We start from the raw sequence: 23,938 nt of genomic DNA on the forward strand, positions 1-23,938 counted from the left end.
TAGGAGATGCAAGAGACTTCGGTTTGATCCTTAGGTAGGAAAGATTCCCTGGAGTAGGAAATGGCAACCTGCTCCAGTATTCTTGCCTGGAGAATCCCATGGAGAGAGGAGCCTGGCGGGCTACAGTCCTCGTGGTTTCAAAGAGTCAGACACGACTGAGCACACACACACACTCACCAATTTTAGCTGGTAGCCTTCATTTAAATTTTCTGAGTTGTTTCCTCACCTGCAGAATGAGGATAAGGAACGTATCTTCCCCTTGGAGTTCGAGCATTAAAGAAGAAAAGGCTCTTAGCACAATGCTCGGCACTTAGTGGGCATTCAGGAAATGCTGTTGATTGGTGCCAGATGAGTAATGCAGATGAGGTCATAAGAATGTGGAAACGCAGTAGACTACAATGGAACAGAGCAGTCAAAGAGAACCTCAGACATGAAGAAAGAATTCAATGGGAAACTGAAAGATGGTTAGGATGTGAGTGGACAGAGATAATGGGGTACTCAGTCTGCTGGGATGGAGCCAGAGAGGAAGGACAGACAAGTTATGTGTGCTGGACCAGTCTAACTAGAGTAAAGCTGTACACTGAAGCTTACTAGGATATAATACTGGAAAAGAAAATAGAGGCCACCTTACAAGGAACTTTGAATAAGAGGCAAAAAAAAAAAAAAAATCTGCATTTTATCAGTGACAGGGAATAATTAGATGTTCCTGACTTTGCATATTTATCAAAAAAATATTGACATAAATTTATAAAATTTATCCTTTGACAAAGAATTTCCAAGAATAAAATCCAAGATGGTAATTAAAGTAACTGACCTGTTTAGAAGTGTGTTTAGATTTTCTAAACCACAGTTATGTCTCTGCCTTGTCTCATTCTATTTCACATAGATATACAGGGCTCTTTGACTTTCATTGGAAAATGTGATAGTTACCCTACTTTTACCTAAGAAACTAAACATGTCTGGCCTATTTAGGTCTCTAGATAGAGGAGAATAACACCATGGTAAACAGAAGAAATTACTCAGTGAGTCACCTGTGTGCCTAGTCTTGAAAAAATGTCTTCAGCATTATATCACTCTGAACACAAGCCAGCTATCATCTGGTCTCATTAATTAGATAAGCACACCAAATTAAATTTCATAATACTTAACTCAAAGTGATTTTAAGGCATACCAAAGATTCCTATATACAATTTATGTCTTCAGAAATATTAAAAAATAAGCCAATGGAAGTTCTAGTTTTATAATTCAAGAACTCTCAAAAATTTCAAATTCAGAACCTGATATGGGCTTCCATGTATATATATCATTTCAGATTTTAAAATATACTCTTTTGACTGTGATTAACAATAAATATTAAAGTATGGCATATATGTCCTTCATGAGACATCATACTGAGATATTTGAGTAATTTGGGGTCTTGGTAGAAATTCCTCTATTATGCTAGAATAAAAGTTCAGTAGTAGATGTAGAGAATTAATGACCTCTCTGACCTAATCCATTATTTTCTTTTCCTTCAGTATAGATATGGCTCAGGACCAAATATAAAAATTTATATGAAGCATATCTAAATATAGATACAAGAAGGCATTTAACATCTTTTACCAATCAAAACAGCTTTCAACTCCAGTGCCCAGTGTCTTACAAATGGGAATTTTAACAGTGACAGTTATAAATGGGCAAAGACAAAACTGTGGAGCAAATAGTTTGGGGTTTGGGGGTGTTTTTTTAATACATATAATCCCACGTGTCAGCCTCCTGAAAAGAACAAGGCTACATTTTATAGTATTCTAGATCCTTAATACAGAGAGCCTTGTGTTCAGAAAATATGGTTCTGCCTTTCTTTCAATCAAAGTTATTACTGCTAAGTCGCTTCAGTCGTGTCCGACTCTGCGCGACCCCGTAGACGGCAGCCCACCAGGCTCCGCCGTCCCTGGGATTCTCCAGGCAAGAACACTGGAGTGGGTTGCCATGTCCTTCTCCAATGCATGAAAGTGAAAAGTGAAAGTGAAGTCGCTCAGTTGTCTCCGACTCCTAGCGACCCCATGGACTGCAGCCCACCAGGCTCCTCCATCCATGGGATTTTCCAGGCAAGAGTACTGGAGTGGGATGCCATTGCCTTCTCCATCAAAGTTATTAAAGTCTCTGTAAATTAACTGAAGTCAATTTGACGGATTAAACAATACCCACAAGATTCAAATGAGTGGTAATAACATGAGTTACACTTCGGGAGGGCATGGGGACTGTAGGATCCATTTTTAATAGATATGTTTTCAGACCAACTACTTTAACCACTAGTGAAACAACTTAAGTGTTGAGTCTAAAAACCAGGAGGGTACTTGGGGAGAGATGCTTTCTAACAGAATCTCCTTGAATTAAATCATTCAGATGACCCAGTCATCCTACCAATCAAGTCAGCCCTGCCTGAGGATAAAGGAACCTTATGCCTACCTGCCAGTCAAGCACTGGAGAAAGGCTCATCGCCAGTTCCTCGACTCCAGTCCCCTCTGTGTCAGAGCTTAATGGTCTGTAGGGGAAGGACCTCTGTTCCTATCAAGTTCAGTTCCACAGCCATTTACTAAGCAAGCAAAAGCAGTAAATAAAACATCACGCGAGCTAATTCAGGGCTGCAGTTCTTGGCCTGGCTACCTAGTGATGCAACGACCTGCTGCTGTCAGTCATGGAAAGGAGAGGAACTGTGATTAATACAAAGGAACTGCACATCCCTAGAAAATCTTTAAGTTCTTCTTCCTCTGGATGACCAAAATCTGAGTAAATCCCCAGCATGTGTGTGAGTATGGGCTGCTGTGAACAAAGCTTAAGCACCCGATGGGCAGGGTAAGAAGTAGTCCACACTCTCCTGAGCCCACAGCAACCACTGCTCCTGACTGTCCCTTCACCAGCCCACACGTGTGCCCTGGAACTGCAGGAGCACAGGAACGTTGGGTCAGGCTCTGCAGAACACCCATAACCAGGTGGAGGTCACCTCAGCAGCCCTAATCTTAACATGGTTGAATAAATCAAAATATTACTGGATTAAAAACTTCATAGTGCAATGACTATGTTTTAAAATACACTGTAACATTCAGCATAATCCCTGATGTCTAATGTTTACTGAGCAAACAAGCAAGAACTTGAAGACACTGGGAAAGGAAGACTTGTTGAGAGCAGTTAGACTAACTGGATTGTGAATTTTAAACTGGCTTAGCATCGGGATCTTTAATGCAACTAAAATCTTTTAAATTCACAGGGTAAAATTGAGAAAGAAGAAGTGAGGGAAAAAAGATGAGTCAGGAATTTCTGGCCCTTCCCGTTCCATCTCACAAACCTCTACCCATTGCCCTGAGTCATCCTCAGCAGTCTTCAGGGTTCCTCAGACACAGGTTAATTAAACACAAGCACACCAAACTTAACGGCAGCTCTAAACTGTAAGGTTAAAATTTACCTGCTATATCACTGCACTTCTAGCACATGCCACAGGCTCTGGCACACAGTAAGTGCTCGGGAAACAGAAATGAATGAATGAGCGAATGAATGAGTGAATATAGAACACTTATTAAACTGTAGGATTATAACATTTAAATAAACTGCTCAAGGAAATGGAGTAATCCAAGTCTATGCCCCAACCAGTAACGCTGAAGAAGCTGAACTTGAACGGTTCTATGAAGACCTACAAGACCTTTTAGAACTAACACCCAAAAAAGATGTCCTTTTCATTATAGGGGACTGGAATGCAAAAGTAGGAACTCAGGAAACACCTGGCGTAACAGGCAAATTTGGCCTTGGAGTACAGAATGAAGCAGGGCAAAGGCTAATAGAGTTTTGGCAAGAGAACACACTGGTCATAGCAAACACCCTCTTCCAACAAGACAAGAGAAGACTCTACATGTGGACATCACCAGATGGTCAACACCGAAATCAGATAGATTATATTCTTTGCAGCCAAAGATGGAGAAGCTCTATGCAGTCAGCAAAAACAAGACCAGGAGCAGACTGTGGCTCAGATCATGAACTCCTTATTGCCAAATTCAGACTGAAATTGAAGAAAGTAGGGAAAACCACTAGACCATTCAGGTATGACCTAGATCAAATCCCTTATGAGTATACAGTGGAAGTGACAAATAGATTTAAAGGACCAGATCTGATAGACTGAGTGCCTGATGAACTATGGATGGAGGTTCGTGACATTGTACAGGAGACAGGGATCAAGACCATCCCCATGGCAAAGAAATGCAAAAAAAGCAAAATGTCTGTCTGAGGAGGCCTTACAGATAGCTGGGAAGAGAAGAGAAGCGAAAAGCAAAGCAGAAAAGGAAAGATATTCCCATCTGAATGCAGAGTCCCAAAGAATAGCAAGGAGAGACAAGAAAGCCTTCCTCAGCGATCAATGCAAAGAAATAGAAGAAAACAACAGAATGGAAAAGACTAGAGATCTCTTCAAGAAAATTAGAGATACCAAGGGAACATTTCATGCAAAGATGGGCTCGATAAAGGACAGAAATGGTATGGACCTAACAGAAGCAGAAGGTATTTAGAAGAGGTGGCAAGAATACACAGAAGAACTGTACAAAAAAGATCTTCATGACCCAGATAATCATGATGGTGTGATCACTCACCTAGAGCCAGACATCCTGGAATGTGAAGTCAAGTGGGCCTTAGAAAGCATCACTACGAACAAAGCTAGTGGAGGTGATGGAATTCCAGTTGAGCTATTTCAAATCCTGAAAGATGATGCTGTGAAAGTGCTGCACTCGATATGCCAGCAAATCTGGAAAACTCAGCAGTGGCCACAGGACTGGAAAAGGTCAGTTTTCATCCCAATCCCAAAGAAGGGCAATGCCAAAGAATGCTCAAACTACTGCACAATTGCACTCATCTCACACGCTAGTAAAGTAATGCTCAAAATTCTCCAAGCCAGGCTTCAGCAATACGTGATCTGTGAACTTCCAGATGTTCAAGCTGGTTTTAGAAAAGGCAGAGGAACCAGAGATCAAATTGTCAATATCCACTGGATCATCAAAAAAGCAAGAGAGTTCCAGAAAAACATCTATTTCTGCTTTATTGACTATGCCAGAGCCTTTGACTGTGTGGATCACAATAAACTGTGGAAAATTCTGAAAGAGATGGGAATACCAGACCATCTGACCTATCTCTTGAGAAACGTGTATGCAGGTCAGGAAGCAACAGTTAGAACTGGACATGGAACAACAGACTGGTTCCAAATAGGAAAAGGAGTACGTCAAGGCTGTATATTGTCACCCTGCTTATTTAACTTATATGCAGAGTACATCATGAAAAACGCTGGGCTGGAAGAAACACAAGGTGGAATCAAGATTGCCAGGAGAAATAGCAATAACCTCAGATATGCAGATGATACCACCCTTATGGCAGAAAGTGAAGAACTAAAGAGCCTCTTGATGAAAGTGAAAGTGGAGAGTGAAAAAGTTGGCTTAAAGCTCAACATTCAGAAAACTAAGATCATGGCATCTGGTCCCATCACTTCATGTGAAATAGATGGGGAAACAGTGGAAACAGTGTCAGACTTTATTTTTTGGGGCTCCAAAATCACTGCTGATGGTGATTGCAGCCATGAAATTAAAAGACGCTTACTCCTTGGAAGGAAGGTTATGGCCAACCTAGATAGCATATTTAAAAGCAGAGACATTACTTGGCCAACAAAAGTCCGTCTAGCCAAGGATATGGTTTTTCCAGTGGTCATGTATGGATGTGAGAGTTGGATGGTGAAGAAAGCTGAGCGATGCAGAATTGGTGCGTTTGAACTGTGGTGTTGGAGAAGACTCTTGAGAGTCCCTTGGACTGCAAGGAGATCCAATCAATCCATCCTAAAGGAGATCAGTCCTGGGTGTTCATTGGAAGGACTGATGTTGAAGCTGAAATTCCAATACTTTGGCCACCTCATGCCAAGAGTTGACTCATTGGAAAAGACCCTAATGCTGGGAAGGATTGGGGGCAGGAGAAGAAGTGGACGACAGAGGATGAGATGGTTGGATGGAATCACTGACTTGATGGACATGGGTTTGGGTAAACTCCGGGAGTTGGTGATGGACAGGGAGGCCTGGCGTGCTGCAATTCATGGGGTCGCAAAGAGTCAGATACGACTGAGCGAGCGACTGAACTGATAAAAAGACTTGAGTGACCAACTTACTTATCCTCCAAATCATATATAATTACCTCAAAAATTTTTAAAGTCTAAACAACAAAAAAAGTGCTCAAAATATATTCAGAGAAATTTTATTTTACTGTAGTGAATACAATATTCATTGATGAGGGTCTTCAAGTACAGAAAACCAATTTTATTAATTAAGAAACAAACCCCATTTCAGAAGGTGCTAGTCCATTGTGCTGCAGTAGAATGAACAATTCACCTCCAAACTCACTCATGCTCATTGTTACCTTGAAGTTGAGCTACGCACTGTTCACTATTCTTTCAGAGAGGTGTCTTTCCCTGGTCACAAGCTACAGCTGCTGAAGTGAGTGATTCTTTCCTCAGGTTCCTGACCTAGCTTTGTTCCAATTTCATGCTGCTCTTGTGCTACTCAAAATTCATCTTCAAGTTACAGCTTGAATCTTCAAGTTTCCTCCAACCCAGAGCATTATACTCATGTTTCACTCACAAACATGGGTGTACCTGTTTGAAGGTTGCTCCAGTCCATATTTCTCCTAGTTTATCAGGGGCATTTCTTAATTAGAACATCATAGACTGCTTGCTGAAGACAAAGAAGTTCATAATGCTTGCTAACAAATTATAATGAATTTATAAAGTAAATTTATCCAAATACAAAAAACAACTCTGTTCTTCCCTGCAGTCAAACTAACCTTTTCTATAGAAAGATAGACATTAAAAAATTATTTGACAGGGGAGCCTTCTGTATATTTTCAATTTCTGGAGATAATGCAAAAGTGGCTCCAAACGTTTAATTAAATTCATGCATAAAAATGTATTCAGTTATAAGGCCAATACTATTTATACTGATCAAGTTTAATGAAGAAATTAACAGACTAATATATTTTGAGACCCAGGAGCAGACTGGGAGGTATAAAAAGAATGAGTTCTATTAGAGAATATCTCATTTATAACTCAAGGTTTACCTCAGTCATTATTAGCTTTCACTTGATTTAGAAATTCCATGAAAGACAGTATGCAAGTCACTGGACATATGTCTACAATTTAATCATGTGTTCCAAGTTATAAGGATATTCTAAGATTGATACACTCTATTCAAAACTTTAAAATTCTAGGAATTCAAAGATTCACTCTGTCTCCTCTCGAAGGATGAGTACTTGGCAATTCAGACAACTTCTAAGGCTGGCTCAAGAAATAATATGCAAAAACTTGAGCATAATTGATCCTCAAACCCTGTTTTTCATATTAAAACTGTGACTTTGTTTCCACCAGAAAGTTCTGAAATTCCTCAAAATCTTTTTTTTTTAGTCAGAACATTCAAGCAATGGAGGAAGATTCAGATTTTAGCATCTAGTCTATCCACAGACTCAGTTTTAGCCTAAATACCTGTATTTCTTTGAACAAATTAGTATTATTCATTTTTCTCTGTTTTCAAAATTTCAACAGGCTCAGATTTCTGAGATCCACTCATATGTATCAAATTGGTTCTCTCAAAATCATTTACCTGATAAAAAAAAAAAAAAAAACTTGAACTAAAAAAAGCTGCTCAATGAATATCTTCAATAACTTTCTATCCCCTGCCTATCTAACATCACATTCTACTTCAACTTCTTTCAAATATGCCATAAAGTATTTAAGCGCTATTAGTTGTAGTTACAATGTTTAAAAGTTACATCTATAAAAATATACAAGGCTTATGCTTAAAATTTGAACTTTATACCACATGCTAATTGTACTACTGTAAGAATATGTTTAAACAGAGCAGCTAGATCTTTGCAAAATTAACCTGGGTCTCAGTTGTCTCATATATGAAATAGTGCTTCATCTCATGGTTGTATGATTTACGTAACAATGTGAACAGCTATTTTCTGTACAATAAAATTTTGTGCACCAAAAAAGGAAATAAAACAGCATCAGGTGCCACTGAATTTAAGAAAGAAAGGTTAAGAGCATTTTGGATATTTTCAACTGCTTGGAAAACCCTGCAGAGCCATCATTTGTACTCCCTGCCTCCTTTCCCCTGGCCCAATGTACTCCAGCACCTACTCAGCCAAGAAGAGCCTGGCTTGACCCCTGTGGTACCCATGGGACTTGAGGCTGCTCTGCTGCAGTGCTGAGGCCGGACTCTGAATACTGGGCAGGGCACCAGGAGCCTTTGGTTTGCCTTTTCAAAAAGTAGCCATTGACTTCCTGTTCAGTCCATTCCAGTTCAGTCGCTCAGTCGTGTCCGACTCTTTGCGACCCCATGAATTGCAGCATGCCAGGCATCCCTGTCCATCACCAACTCCCAGAGTGTACCCAAACTCGTGTCCATCGAGTTGGTGATGCCATCCAGCCATCTCATCCTCTGTTGTCCCCTTCTTGTCCTGCCCCCAATCCTTCCCAGAATTAGGGTCTTTTCCAATGAGTCAACTCTTCGCATATGGTGGCCAAAGTATTGAAGTTTCAGCTTCAACATCAGTCCTTCCAATGAACACCCAGGACTGATCTCCTTTAGGATGGACTGGTTGGACCTTCTTGCAGTCCAAGGGACTCTCAAGAGTCTTCTCCAACACCACAGTTCAAAAGCATCAATTCTTCGGCGCTCAGCTTTCTTCACCATCCAAATCTCACATCCATACGTGACCACTGGAAAAACCACAGCCTTGACTAGACAGACCTTTGTTGGCAAAGTAGTGTCTCTGCTTTTAAATATGCTATCTAGGTTGGCCATAACCTTCCTTCCAAGGAGTAAGCGTCTTTTAATTTCATGGCTGCAATCACCATCAGCAGTGATTTTGGAGCCCCAAAAAATAAAGTCTGACACTGTTTCCACTGTTTCCCCATCTATTTCACATGAAGTGATGGGACCAGATGCCATGATCTTAGTTTTCTGAATGTTGAGCTTTAAGCCAACTTTTTCACTCTCCACTTTCACTTTCATCAAGAGGCTCTTTAGTTCTTCACTTTCTGCCATAAGGGTGGTATCATTTGCATATCTGAGGTTATTGATATTTCTCCTGGCAATCTTGATTCCACCTTGTGTTTCTTCCAGCCCAGCGTTTTTCATGATGTACTCTGCATATAAGTTAAATAAGCAGGGTGACAATATACAGCCTTGACGTACTCCTTTTCCTATTTGGAACCAGTCTGTTGTTCCATGTCCAGTTCTAACTGTTGCTTCCTGACCTGCATACACATTTCTCAAGAGACAGGTCAGATGGTCTGGTATTCCCATCTCTTTCAGAATTTTCCACAGTTTATTGTGATCCACACAGTCAAAGGCTCTGGCATAGTCAATAAAGCAGAAATAGATGTTTTTCTGGAACTCTCTTGCTTTTTTGATGATCCAGTGGATATTGACAATTTGATCTCTGGTTCCTCTGCCTTTTCTAAAACCAGCTTGAACATCTGGAAGTTCACAGTTCATGTATTGCTGAAGCCTGGCTTGGAGAATTTTGAGCATTATTTTACTAGCATGTGAGATGAGTGAAATTGTGCAGTAGTTTGAGCATTCTTTGGCATTGCCTTTCTTTGGGATTGGGATGAAAACTGACCTTTTCCAGTCCTGTGGCCACTGCTGAGTTTTCCAGATTTGCTGGCATATCGAGTGCAGCACTTTCACAGCATCATCTTTCAGGATTTGAAATAGCTCAACTGGAATTCCATCACCTCCACTAGCTTTGTTCGTAGTGATGCTTTCTAAGGCCCACTTGACTTCACATTCCAGGATGTCTGGCTCTAGGTGAGTGATCACACCATCGTGATTATCAGGGTTGTAAAGATCTTTTTTGTACAGTTCTTCTGTGTATTCTTGCCACCTCTCCTTAATATCTTCTGCTTCTGTTAGGTGCATACCATGTCTCTCCTTTATCGAGCCCATCTTTGCATGAAATGTTCCCTTGGTATCTCTAATTTTCTTGAAGAGATCTCTAGTCTTTTCCATTCTGTTGTTTTCTTCTATTTCTTTGCATTGATTGCTGAGGAAGGCTTTCTTGTCTCTCCTTGCTATTCTTTGGAACTCTGCATTCAGATGGGAATATCTTTCCTTTTCTGCTTTGCTTTTCGCTTCTCTTCTCTTCCCAGCTATCTGTAAGGCCTCCTCAGACAGCCATTTTGCTTTTTTGCATTTCTTTTCCATGGGGATGGTCTTGATCCCTGTCTCCTGTACAATGTCACGAACTTCCATCCATAGTTCATCAGGCACTCTATCAGATCTAGTCCCTTAAATCTATTTGTCACTTCCCCTGTATAATTATAGGGGATTTCATTTAAGTCATACCTGAATGGTCTAGTGGTTTTGCCTACTTTCTTCAATTTCAGTCTGAATTTGCCCATATGGAGTTCATGATCTGAGCCACCGTCCGCTCCCAGTCTTGTTTTTGCTGACTGTATAGAGCTTCTCCATCTTTGGCTGCAAAGAATATAATCTATCTGATTTCAGTGCTGACCATCTGGTGATGTCCACATGTAGAGTCTTCTCTTTTGTTGTTGGAAGAGGGTGCTTGCTGTGACCAGTGCGTTGTCTTGCCAAAACTCTATTAGCCTTTGCCCTGCTTCATTCTGTACTCCAAGGCCAAATTTGCCTGTTGCTAGGTGTTTCCTGACTTCCTACTTTTGCATTCCAGTGCCCTATAATGAAAGGGACATCTTTTTTGGGTGTTAGTTCTAAAAGGTCTTGTAGGTCTTCATAGAACCGTTCAAGATCAGCTTCTTCAGCATTACTGGTCGGGGCATAGACTTGGATTACAGTGACACTGAATGGTTTGTCTTGGAAACAAACAGAGATCATGCTGTCATTTTTGAGACTGCATCCAAGTACTGCATTTCAGACTCTTTTGTTGACCATGATTGCTACTCCATTTCTTCTAAGGGATTCCTGCCCACAGTAGTAGATATAATGGTCATCTGAGTTAAATTCACCCATTCCAGTCCATCTTAGTTCGGTGTTTCCTAGAATGTCGACATTTACTCTTGCCATCTCCTGTTTGACCACTTCCAATTTGCCTTGATTCATGGACCTAACATTTCAGGTTCCTATGCAATATTGCTCTTTACAGCATCGGACTTTTCTTCTGAAGCATGGCGGCCGTGATGGACCACGCAGAAGCATGGCCGAGAAGAGCTACCCCATGGCCGAGAAGAGCTACCCCACGGCCGAGGCCGTGGGTGGCAGCCGAGAGGAGCTACCCGGCGCCCGAGGCCCAAGGCGGCAGCTGAGAGGAGTTACCCCCAGGTCCAAGGAGCGGCGGCTGCGTGGGCACAGGAGGGCCAAAGGGAGTTACACCACATTCAAGGTCAGGAGGGGCCATTGTGAGTAGATACCCCTTGTCCACGGTTAACGAGCAGCGGCGGCACTTTGCTGGAGCAGCCGTGAAGAGATACCCCATGTCCAAGGTAAGAGAAAACCAAGTAAGACAGTAGGTGTTGTGAGAGGGCATCAGAGGGCAGACACACTGAAACTATAATCACAGAAAACTAGCCAATTTGATCACACAGACCACAGCCTTGTCTAACTCAATGAAACTAAGCCATGCCGTGTGGGGCCACCCAAGACGGATGGGTCATGGTGGAGAGGTCTGACAGAATGTGATCCACTGGAGAAGGGCATGGCAAACCACTTCAGTATTCTTGCCTTGAGAACCCCATGAACAGTATGAAAAGGCAAAAAGATAGGACACTGAAAGATGAACTCCCCAGGTCGGTAGGTACCCAATATGCTACTGGAGATCAGTGGAGAAATAACTCCAGAAAGAATGATGGGATGACTTCCTGAGTCTACTCTTAATTATAATGTGGACCTGTAATAGAAAACCCCTTTTCTCCAAGGTTTGTATTTAAATGGTTCTCTATGTCTTTTTGCTTGTATTCTCATTCCTTTATCCAAAAGAGAAAGAAAATGAAATCTAAGTAGAAGGCTATCCTAGTGTCAAAGCTTCTTCTCTTTATTTTGAGATTGAGAACCAGAACCGTGAAAGCAATTTTGTGCTGAAAGCTGGAGATGATGTTTTAAGCTTTAAAATAGAGATTTGCCATCACATTCTGATGAGAATTATTAATGATGTTTTTCTTAAGAAACCAAGTCCCAATTCCCCCAGCAAAGCTCAAACAAAAACTTACATATAGCAGAACAAGACTTAAGGAGCAACATGCAGCTATTACTTCACAGACAGCAAACAGTTTAAGCAGCATCAGTTTATAGGATCGCTAAGCACCCTCACCCTCCTTTGAGCAAGAAAAATCACACTACTAGAAAATCTTTACAGGACAACTTCCACACTGGATGCCTTAATAATACTTTAAACACAGTTTTCCTAATCATCAGTTTAATTTCATGAACTGGTCACTTGTGGCACACTGCCAGACACCATCACAATCCTTAGCAAATTACACTGAACCACTCTTAAAGCTGCAGCCAGAAAGCCAATAATCTTTCTGCATAAACGTATTAGTCTTATCGAAGAGAAACTTTTACCATAATTTGAAGCAGTTAATTTCCCAACATATGGCATATTCAAAATGTCATTAAAAGCTATTTAAATTATTTTTATCTTTTCTCAGCTATTGATTCTACAGATAGGAAAATGGTATAAGTTATGTATGAATTAAACATTAACATTAAGTAATATTTACTGAGTCCTTACTATGCCACACAGTAGACAGAATATTAAAAGGCAGAGATCTCACTTTGCCAACAAACATCCATATAGTCAAAGTTTTGGTTTTTCCAGTAGTTGTGTATGGATGTGAGAGCTGGACCATAAAGAAGGCTGAGAGTCAAAAATCTGATGCTTTCAAATGTGGTGCTGGAGAAGACTCTTGAGAGGCCCTTGGACATCAAGGAGATCAAACCAGTCAATCCTAAAGGAAATCAACCCTGAATATTCACTGGAAGGGCTGAAGCTAAAGCTGAAGCTCCAATATTTTGGCCACCTGATGTGAAGAACTGACTCGTAGGAAAAGACTCTGATGCTGGGAAAGAGGAGAAGGGGAGAAGGGGATGACAGAGGATGAGATGGTTGGATGGCATCACCAACTCAATGGACGCGAGTTTGAGTAAACTCTAGGAGAAGGTGAGGGACAAGGAAGGCTGGTGTGCTGCAGTCCATGGGATGCCAAAGAGATGGACACGACTGAACAACTGAACAATAGCAAATGACAACTTATTCAATCCTCAGAAAAGTGCTATAGATATATATTATTATTATTAGCCCTGTTCTACAGATAAGGAAAATGAGACTCAGAGAGGTTAAGTAACTTGCCCAAAGTCACCCAGTCATTTTCACTCAGGCAGTATAGTTCCTGAGCCCATGTTCTTTACCCTATGATATGCAGTACAACTAACTCATCTAGTACTTGCACACAACTCAGCAAGACAGCTTTCTGACATATAAGTAGCAAACTTACAAGGGAAGAAAGCATCCATGCTCTGGCTTCCATTTTTTTTTATCAGCACTTCCTATCATTTCCTGGGTGATCCCCATGTGCCCATCACTGTTCCACAGCTACACTAACAGGGAATGAGACAGACACAATTCCTATCCTCAACAAGCATATTTCTAGTAGGAGAAGGAAGAGATAGAGAATAAAATTTTAAACAAGACAGACTCAGAATCTGTTACAGACTCTGAAGGAAAAGTGAGTAACATAATAGCGAGTACCTCTGACACAAGAAGAGGGCACTGTGAGTAGAATGGTCAGAAAGGACTCTGAGATGATGGCACCAGAGCATTAAAACAAAGGAAAACTTTTAGAAGGCAGTTAGCAGCAACTAGCCACAGAGTTTGGAAATCAGGATTCAGGCAGAGGAAATAATAAATAACAAAGGCCTTGAGACAACAGAAAAGCTCACAACTTGTGCAAAGCACTAAAAGAAAGGAACGGTGGCCCAGGTGACTGAACCCCAGTGAGCCAGGTTATGAGTGGAACATGATGAAGTTAGGCAGGAAAGCAAGCTCAGACATGGCCAAACAGGCAGCACGCAGATTTTATTCTAAGCACAGTGGAAAACCCCTGGAGGGCTTCACACAGGGTGATGCAGGTCACACTGGCTTCCTTGCGGACTTAGCAGAGACACGCTGAGCGGGGAGACAGGTTAGCAGGTTGCTGCAATAATCCAAGCGAGGGACAGAGGCTTGAGTTACAGTAATAAAGCGGAAAAGAAACGGAGTACACTGTTCTTGAGAAGTATTTGGGATGTGTATTGACAAGACTTTTGGCTAACAGCAAGTGACCGGATGGGGGTGATGTTTACTGAGATTAAGGAGATTCAGAAAGGAACTGGATGGGCACGGTGGCGCAGAGGTGGGGAAGGCGGGAGAACAGACTCAAGAAGTCAGTGCTGGAAGTGCTGAGTCTGCAATGTTCAGTTCCTCTCCAAGCAGAGAGAGTTTACATACATTTTAAATTTTTTCTCCAGCCTTTCAGCATGCTGCTGATGCAATGCATGACGTGTACGCTCAGTTACAGCACAGACAAAACCTGCAGTGATAGTTACGGGTGAGAGAATTCAGTCTCTCAAGAATGTAACTGTTTTAAGACTTGCTACGTTCATGATTTGAAACCCTTCAGATGATCTGGAAAGCTGAAATGTTTATAGAAAAAAAAATAACTAATCCCCTGAGTGTTCTAATCACTCCCGGACTGGGCCCCTGGAGCTGATCACCTGGGACATTCCTGGATACTATTTCAGAACTATCCTCTCTCCCACCCACACTTCTAACGTCACTTCCCAGACACGCTCATGGCCAGTGACCTTGCATCCTGCTTCAGAACCACGCACTGCGTCTGCACCAACACATCCCTCCTTCTCCCCAGTTACCCCCTAGCCACGTCTGTACCCCCAGCAGAGGTGACGCAGGGGCCACTCTCCTGCAGCTGCCCAGGTGCAGGGCTCAGCCTTCTCCTCTCCCCTCCATCAGCAGCTCTTCCTTTCTTACAGGACAGGATTTCTGGATCTTTCACATCACACACCAGCACTGCCTAAAACAAAAGATTTTGACCCCAACTTTTTCTGCCAGCTACAGTCCTACTTCTTTGCTCCCCTTTGCCTCAAATTCCTGAAACTGTCTCTATGCACCATCCTGATTTCCTTCCTCTTACCTCTCACTCTGTCTTAACTCCACTACTAACTTAATTCCCACCACGCCTCTAAAAACTACTCGGCATTGCCAATAACCGAGTAGTTCAATTCACCTGGCATCTCTTGGTACTCATGTTACTTTACTTAACTTGCTGGTATAACACAAGTGATGACTCTTCTTTCTGGAATATTTTATTTTCCCTGGCTTCCAGGACACCAACTCTCTTTACTTCTTCCTACTTCACAGTCAGACTTTCGCAGGTTCCTCTGTGCATCCCTCCTCTTCTCTCCAACCTCCTAGCTACAAAACATTTCTCTACCTCCACTCACTCCCTTAGTGACGTTTTTGAATACTATTCACATGCTGTCAACACCCAAATATTTACCTCCCTCTCAAGCCTCTTTGCAGATTTTTATATCCAACTTCTTACTCAACACCTTTATCTGGATATCTAAAAGGCTTCTAATACCTAACACAGCCAGCACTGAGCACCACCTCCAAACCCTATTCCCTCCCCACAAATCCTCATCCCTGTTGATGGCAACTTCATCTTCCCAATTGCTCAAACCAAAAACATGACATCGTTCTTAACGTCTATTTTCCTCTTGTATCCCACATCCAATCCACTGTCATCTTTCTCTGACAGCTTACAGAGCCTAGCTTGAATATTAGCCCCCAAACGAATCATTCAGCCAACCATTAGGATAGAAAAGGAATATACAGGGTGCATGCAAATATTCCAAACATTCTCTGTCATGCTAACTCTAAACTAATATCTTGTCTATAATACATTATACTTTCACAGCTGGTAAAAGAAATCTGTTCCGCAATTGGGTGAGCACACTAACAGAACGACAACTTATCAAATATTTAATAGGGGCTTCTTTGGCTTTCTGTGTTTATATTAAATCAACAGGCACAAAACCTTCCTTACCACATTTGCCTAGAAGTCAGATGAATTGATTTTCCAATGCTCTTACCAGAAATGACAAAGACATCCTCTGATCTTTCTTACTCTGAGTCTCTCTTTTCACACGGCTTGCTGCTGCGTTTGGCAACTGTCGACAGATTTATGGGGCTGTGGGAAGACACGGATGACCCCGTTCCATTCTTCCTTCCCTCTGTAATTCTGAAACAGAAGCTTTATCAGATTGTCTCAAAGATGTTATCTGTTTAAACTGTTTTGATTCTTTGCCCCCAATGTTTTTGTCCCACATACTCAACATGATGTCAGGACCTCTCATTTTCAGAAAAGGGTGTGGAGAAGCCACTTACTTCACTGGGCATAAACACTGTTTACAAGCACTCTGATGGGTCAATTCCTTTCACAGAGACGCTTCCAGAGTACTTGGTGGCCTCTCTCAAGTTTCTGCGGCATTTTGATCTTAAATCTCAGTATGTAACTTTGTGATCCTTCAGGTTTTTAGGAGACAGTGGCCTACATATTAAGGGATGGCAGTGGGACACTGGGAGAATAAGTTTAAGGAGCAGTCGTTTTCAAGACTCAGAATTCTTTCTTGTATGATAAACTACAAATAGTGGCAGTATTTTTGTCATGGTTTTTAAATAATCTTACAGTTTCTCCATTCCCCCACTAAGAGAAACTATCATCTCTACTTTTTCCTTATGTTTTCCACTTGCTCATTCACCCCTGGGAACAATACTTCACTGTTAAAGCCACAAGGGTCTGGCTGCTATTTTTTACTTTTCTATGTGTGCAAAGAGTCAAATCCAACAAACTCTTAAAGCTACCGCTGAAAGAATATCAGTCATAAGAACCTCGATCTGTATACTTTTGTCTTAAGTTCTCCATCATTAGTTGCACTGAGTAGGCCCTATTGCCGTGGTCACCATCAGTTACTAACAATACCTAAAAGACAGGATAAATTCTTACCAAAAACTTGGCTTAAGAATGTGAACTGGCCCAAATATTTCAAGGTATGTTCATTAAACATTAAGTGTGTAGGCAGTCAGAACTGTTAAATAATCTGTGTCTGTCCAGTCAATGCACCTAAACCACTTTGTTTATCTGTCCACAGGGCCTCACTGAAAACTTCAGAGAGCTGCTCCACATTTCAAGCCTCAAACCTTCCCACTGTCCTCATCTCCATCCCCACTGAGGTCCTTACTGGGAGCATCTCTGTCATTCATTCCTTCCCCAGGGGCCTGCTTTCACATGTGGCTCATACTGGAGCTTGGAACTAGGCAGAGGACTTCCTCTGAGTCACTCCAGCAGAAATGCCACTGACGTCCAACCCTGTGAGAAGTTGTGCAACACACACAAGAAGCCATTGGCCACCTCTCATCTTCCTTGCTCTGTGTCTCTGAATACTTGGCAATCCTATTTGAGAAGAGGCAGCCTCCCCCACTCCACAGTTTCCTCTTTTTCCTTACATCACATTTCTGAGACAGTCCTTGAGAACTTCTCTATATTTCAGTCTGTTATATACTAAGGTATTTTTGCTCATCACATTTTAAATTGGACATGGTAAGTATAACGTCTAAGGGCTATAATGAAAATGGAAGCAGGTTTTGGTTATTCTGTAGTCTAAACCATGGGGATTCCAATTTTATAAAATATAGCAAGAAAAAGAGAATTCTTAAAGAAAAGTCATTAAGGAAATAGAATGGACAGAATGAGAATCTAAATTAATACTGTGAATTAACAGATAAAGTTTAGAGCAGGATTGAAGTCACCCAACACCACATCCCTTAGAATGTGAAGCTCAAAGTCAGATGTGCACAGACCTTAAGATCCCGACTGCTTTTTATTTTGATGTTTGACATTATTATAATATCTCTCATCACTGAAGTGCTCTTGATGGAGAGTTAAGGTGTTTAAAGTGAAAGTGAAAGTCACGTCCGACTCTCTTTGACCCCACAGACTATACAGTCCATGGAATTTTCCAGGCCAGAATACTGGAGTGGGTAGCCTTTCCCTTCTCCAGGGAATCTTCCCAACCCAAGGATCGAACCCAGGTCTCCTGCATTGCAGGCGGATGCTTTCCCAGCTGAGCCACAGTGTTTAAACTGGTGACTTAAGCTCAGTGGAAGTCCTGGACCCTCATAAGAAGAGCTTGGCTGTATGTACTACCGTATCTCAGCTGCGACAGCATGTGAACATGCCTTGGGGTTAATGACTGAGACTGTAACCATCAAATAAAATACTGTAACATTGGAAGGCCAGAGCACAGGGACTTAGGGTAAACAAAGCTGAGCCTAACCCTGAGCAGAGTTTGCTTTTCCCTACATTCTGAGAAGCTACTCTCTAATCAGAATAGATATCACTGCCGCTGTAAATAAGGATGGCCCCTAGTCTCCTGTTTTCATAACACCACCAAATGGCAGAGACTGCACATTCTCCAAGAAGTCTCTGCATCAGTTGCAACAAAAATCTCATCTCTGTACTGAGCCATAAATCATTGAAAACTCAGTCAAATCATGCTTCCGTAACAGCAGTTTAACTCTCTGACTACAGAAAGAATTGCATAAGCATAAAAGAAAAAAATCTCCAAATAAAAAGATAATAGCTATTGTTCAAAATTTCCTCTAATAGGAGGAATTACTATTTACACTAGCAAAAGGATAAAATTTCCTAAATTAAAAGTCAAAGGGAAAGATAATTCCTTATCTATAAATAATACTTTTTTGTACCTGTTGTCATGATCATATGCTAATTTGTACACAATGTATAAACATCAAATCATAAACCAACTTTCTCAGATGAAAACAAATTAAGAGAAAGTAGCAATTTTTCAAGGATTTTCTCACTGGGTAGAAGGGTAGGATAAATTTTAAGGCATCACCAATTTTAATATCCATGCATGAAATTTATTAACTTATGTGTGAGTTTCTCAGAAGTCTCTTCCCACCTGGAAAGCCTTCCCTTACTTTGAGACAGAAGCACTTCCTATTTTGCCTACTGGTTACAAGATCCTGTATAACCCTATGCATCACTACCAGACCCAGTATGAGCTACAGGCGACGTCACAGAATTTTTCAATTTGGGATGACCTAAAAGCTCAATCTTTAATATGAAGCTATTAATAGCTATGAGTGCAGCTATTAATAGCTGTGAATGTAGCTATTCACTACCTAGGGCCAGACTTGGCCTGTTGGCTCAAGTCTCAATGTCTCAATTCAGTGTCACAATGTAACTTGCAAATGCAAAGTTCTTCCAACTTGTCACATGCTCCTGCCTCTACACTCACTTTACTGACATCAATTCACAGAGACTGTTCAAAAGGGTCACCTTTTATTCCCCTTTAAAGGAATGTTGAAGTGACACACGTGTATCAACTTGAAATATACAGTAATACATATACAGGAGGAGGGAGGTACACGCTCAAGGTCATGAGGATTCATGGCCACAGAAGCTTCCCAAAGAACTGAAAGTAAGTCATCCACAGACACACTGGCAAGGCTCCAGCCCTGCATAGATGTACATTATGGTTACTATTTATATTTAAATTGCACATTTTATGTGCGTTTGTTAGTCACTCAGTCGTGTCCGACTCTTTGCGATCCCATAAACTGAAGCCCGCCAGACTCATCTATCCATGGGATTCTGCAGGCAAGAATACTGAAGTGGGTTGCTATTCCCTTCTCCATGGGATCTTCCCAACCCAGGGATCAAATCCAGGTCTCTTGCATCTCCGACGCTGGCAGGTGGATTCTTTCCCACTAGCAGCATGTAGGAAGCCCAATCATCATCCTGCATGTTCTTTGCAAAAAACCATAACCCCAAGGCAATCATAAGAAAACATCTGACAAACGTAAAATGAGGGACCCTTTACAAAATGCCACACCAGAACTCTTTAAAATTTAGTCTCAAGGTCATGAATGGCAAGGAGAGACTAAGTGACTGTCACAGGAGAAAACAGTTAATGAGGTATGTTAGCCTGGGCTGGATACTGACAGCAAAAGGACATGAGTGGGAAAACTGGTAAAAGTCAGATAAAGTCTGTAGTTCAGTTAATAACACTGTACTAGTGTTAACTATTCCTTTGTTTTGACAAAGACACTGTGATCATGTAAGATGTTAACACTAGGTGACACTGGATGAGGAGCACACAGAAACTGTCTTCTATCTTTGTAATCTTTCTGTAAATCTAAAATTCCCCCCCCAGAAAAGTTACGTAAAAAGTATTATTAACATATTACTAAATGATACCAAATGCCAGCCACAGAGACCAAGAAACAGAATGTATGTTAATCTCTGAAGACTCACATGAGAAAATGTTGCAAATTTGGTACCTACGACTTAAGATCCTTCTTCCCTTCCTTATAGACAGCTGGATGCAATTAACAATACCACCAGTATTCCAGCAATATAGCTTTAAATTCTAATAACTTGGCTAAAATTAAGTATACTCCAAACAGAATAAAAAAAGGAAAATTTCCAAATTTCCTGTAACCCTAATTGACTGCCTAGTTTCTTGATCTTTCAATTATTTTATAAAAATAAAGGTCTACTTTTAATTTTTTTAATTTTCTTTTTCTGCTTACCTGGTAAAATCAATCTTTCCTTTTCCTTTCAGTTTCCTTATATAAACTTTAACAGAGCATCAAATTTGACAAGGCATATTTAACTTCTAAGAACTATTTATCTAGCTTACAAATGGAATGTTTAATATGTTTTGTCTTCTAACATGGCTACTTTTGCCAGAAGGGTGTGTGTTTGAGTCTAGAGATAGTAGTCTGCAAAGACACAAGTCAACAGAGGTAAGACGGAGACAGCAGGCTGACCTCCAGAGATCCATACACTCCAATTCCAGTATAAAGCTGCTGCCAGGAAGTGATATCTAATTTCCAAGCCCCTTTTCTTCTAAGTGAAGCTGTGTTACCAGTTTGGGTCTATATAATGTGATTGTGTAGCATATCCAGGCCAAAGAGCTTAATCATTGTGTTTCTTCCACACTCCCTTTGCTTTGCAATGGTAACCTTGAAGGCATACTGTACAGTAATGTAATTCTTCAAAAGAAAAGTTATAAAATAGTAAGAAAATTAACATATTAATAATCTTTATATTACATATTACTCACTCTATATCTGTGTAAGGATAGGCTGTCCACTTCAATACAAGTCTTACACATGATGTTCAACACATATATTTTTGTATATCTGTTGAAAAAATCCATATACAAATGGACCCAAGCAGTTCAAACCCATGCTGTTCAAGGGACACCTGCAGATCCTATGTGGGGAGAAAAAAAACAAGTCATTTAATCTTTCAACTTCAACAATCTTCCTCTTATTTCATGTCACTTTAAAAAGTTAGATCTTGTTACCAGATAAAATATGTTTTCCTCTTTAGGATAACATTATCTGGAAATGCTAATAAGTATTCTGCTATGTTTTAGATCCAGTATCACAAATACAGTATCACAGTGCAGATGTACATGTAATTCTTAAAATACTGATTACCTGGATGCATGACAACTAGAAGTCGAAAGGATATAAAGATTCCAGCAGTTGTGAAAACTCAGAAAAAGTAAAGGTCATAGAAACAAACGTCACCTTTAACCAGGACCAAGGGGTACTCATTATTTGTGTCTATATATCTATAGCATACTTTCTTTAAAAAAAATAATAAAAAAGGAAAACAAAATTAAACTGTGCCTTTGACCTCACAAATATTTCATTATTGTATGCCTTTATCTCAGTCATAATGACATAACAATCATGACACAGACGTGATTCTCATCTAATATCCATGCACTTCTTCACAATTCTAGTCTTGCTGCAGAGGGTATGCTACATATATGTGTATGAGAGAGAGAGAAAGGTATGCTATGTTACTAGCTTTGACCAAAAATTGTGAGAAGCAAGAGTGTCACTGCCAGGCTGAGGTGATAAAAAATCCCAGAGGGATTCTACACAGATTTTCATTATCTGCCTCTGTGAATAGAAAACTAGTGTAGAGATGACAGTCAAGATGGAACCTTGAATCATTGCTCAAAGTAAGCTGCCTTGGAGACCTGGCAGGCACACTGAAGACTTTTATGTAATAACACACTGAGATTTCTGAGTTGATTTGTTACTGAGGCATAGCCCAGCATCCCTGACTAATATAGCACCTTCTCACTTTCTCACTCCTTTGAATTCCATAGCATTTCAATCCATTTACTTCAAAGGTACTCATCTCTATGTAAGCTTTGTTATTTAAACAAAGTGTTTGCTTAGTCTAACTCAGAGCCTCTAAGTTAAACAAGTATATCCTTGAGACCTCTCATTCACTGCCTTAGAGAAAGCAAGGTATAAAAGAGTGAATCTTAAAAAAAGAAATAACTGCACGTCACTGACTAGTGTTCAAATTCAAGAACATAAGAGACATTGACAATGTGCATCTACAGGAAACAAAACAAAACAGCAATGAGAGAACTGACTCTTTGTACCTATTTTTTCTGTCAGCTATACTGCTGCTGCTGCTAAGTCGCTTCAGTCATGTCTGACTTTGTGCAACCCCACAGACGGCAGCCCACCAGGCTCCACCATCCCTGGGATTCTCCAGGCAAGAACACTGGAGTGGGTTGCCATTTCCTTCTCCAATGCATGAGAGTGAAAAGGGAAAGTGAAGTCGCTCAGTCGTGTCCGACTCTTCGAGACCCCATGGACTGCAGCCTACCAGGCTCCTCCATCCATGGGATTTTCCAGGCAAGAGTACTGGAGTGGGTTGCCATTGCCTTCTCCGTCAGCTATACTGAAGAGGCCTAAATGTCATTTATTCATTTAGGGCGACACATATCACAAGTAGCAGAAATCAATTTCTTTGCTAAGTTAAAAAATACCTTAGATTTGCGTCTTAAAAGCAATATGCACTCACTGCCAAGAAGGCCTGTGGATAAGGCAGAATCTTATCAACTACAATCAACAGAACAAAGTGAAATGTTACTGTAACTTCAGCCATCTAAGACCACTGGGGTAAGTCTATAAATGCAAACATGCAACTACTAAATGACTCACTCAGCTGAACAAGTCAGTATGTTCGGAATGTAAGTCATCCAGCTCTGTGCCGCATCAGCACAGCTGGAGTGGCCGTAGTGGAAACACTCAGGTCTTCCAGGGCAACCAAAACCAGGGCCTGCCCATCATCTCGATGGATTCCTAACAAAACATAAACCTATTTAAAACTGAGGCCCAGTGAAAGTCTGTGACATATTCAGATGTACGCTTTCCAGGGCAGCAACTTTTTCCCAACATGAATTCCTAAAGATCTAACTGCAGGCCTCTTTCAGTGCAGAAGGGTTGTGCTTAACTATGTGTACGAGAATAGTGATTTTTCAGGAAGGAGCAGGGAGTGAGAGAAGGCATGACAGTCACTGAGGGAGGATTTTCAAACCAGCTCACATCCACACCCCACTCACCTTAGGTGTCTGACAAGCCTTTAGAGTCTCAGGCCCTGCAGGATTTGGGGAGCAGGGGTGCAGGCTGTAGGGGCCTCAGGGACCTGTTTCTATCCTCATGCTTTTCCCATTTGGAACTCCTGAAATGAAGACAAGCACGTTGTTTTTTCTGTAAGATTTTTTTTAAAGGTGGACTCCTGAGAGAACAAATGCAAACAATACCCAGCAGAACAGTCTCAATGTTCCTGGTGGAGACTGAACCAAATGTTTCCTGAGCATCTCCTTCACGCTTTTGTCATCTCGGAGAAAAACAGCGTGTTCCAACCTTCTCACTTGTGTTCACATTCCAGGAAACAGAATGTCTCACAATACTGAATAGAACTAGAGGG

At 41.0% G+C, this 23,938-nt stretch overlaps 1 long non-coding RNA gene across 6 annotated transcripts in view; it reads right to left on the reverse strand.

The window, feature by feature from the left end:
• Nucleotides 1-23,938, reverse strand: part of LOC145506221 (uncharacterized) — a 527,653-nt gene that overhangs the window by 347,463 nt on the left and 156,252 nt on the right. For all 6 annotated transcript variants that reach the window (XR_014053639.1, XR_014053635.1, XR_014053637.1 and 3 more), the window contains 3 exons: nucleotides 23,571-23,689; nucleotides 21,249-21,400; nucleotides 16,185-16,333 (listed from right to left, as the gene is read on the reverse strand). This is a non-coding gene — a long non-coding RNA (uncharacterized LOC145506221). The remainder of the gene's footprint in view (nucleotides 1-16,184; nucleotides 16,334-21,248; nucleotides 21,401-23,570; nucleotides 23,690-23,938) is intronic.

Source organism: Giraffa tippelskirchi, chromosome 5 (genome assembly GCF_054371585.1).
Source record: "Giraffa tippelskirchi isolate mGirTip1 chromosome 5, T2T-mGirTip1v1.2.pri, whole genome shotgun sequence".
Classification (NCBI taxonomy): Eukaryota; Metazoa; Chordata; class Mammalia; order Artiodactyla; family Giraffidae; genus Giraffa; species Giraffa tippelskirchi.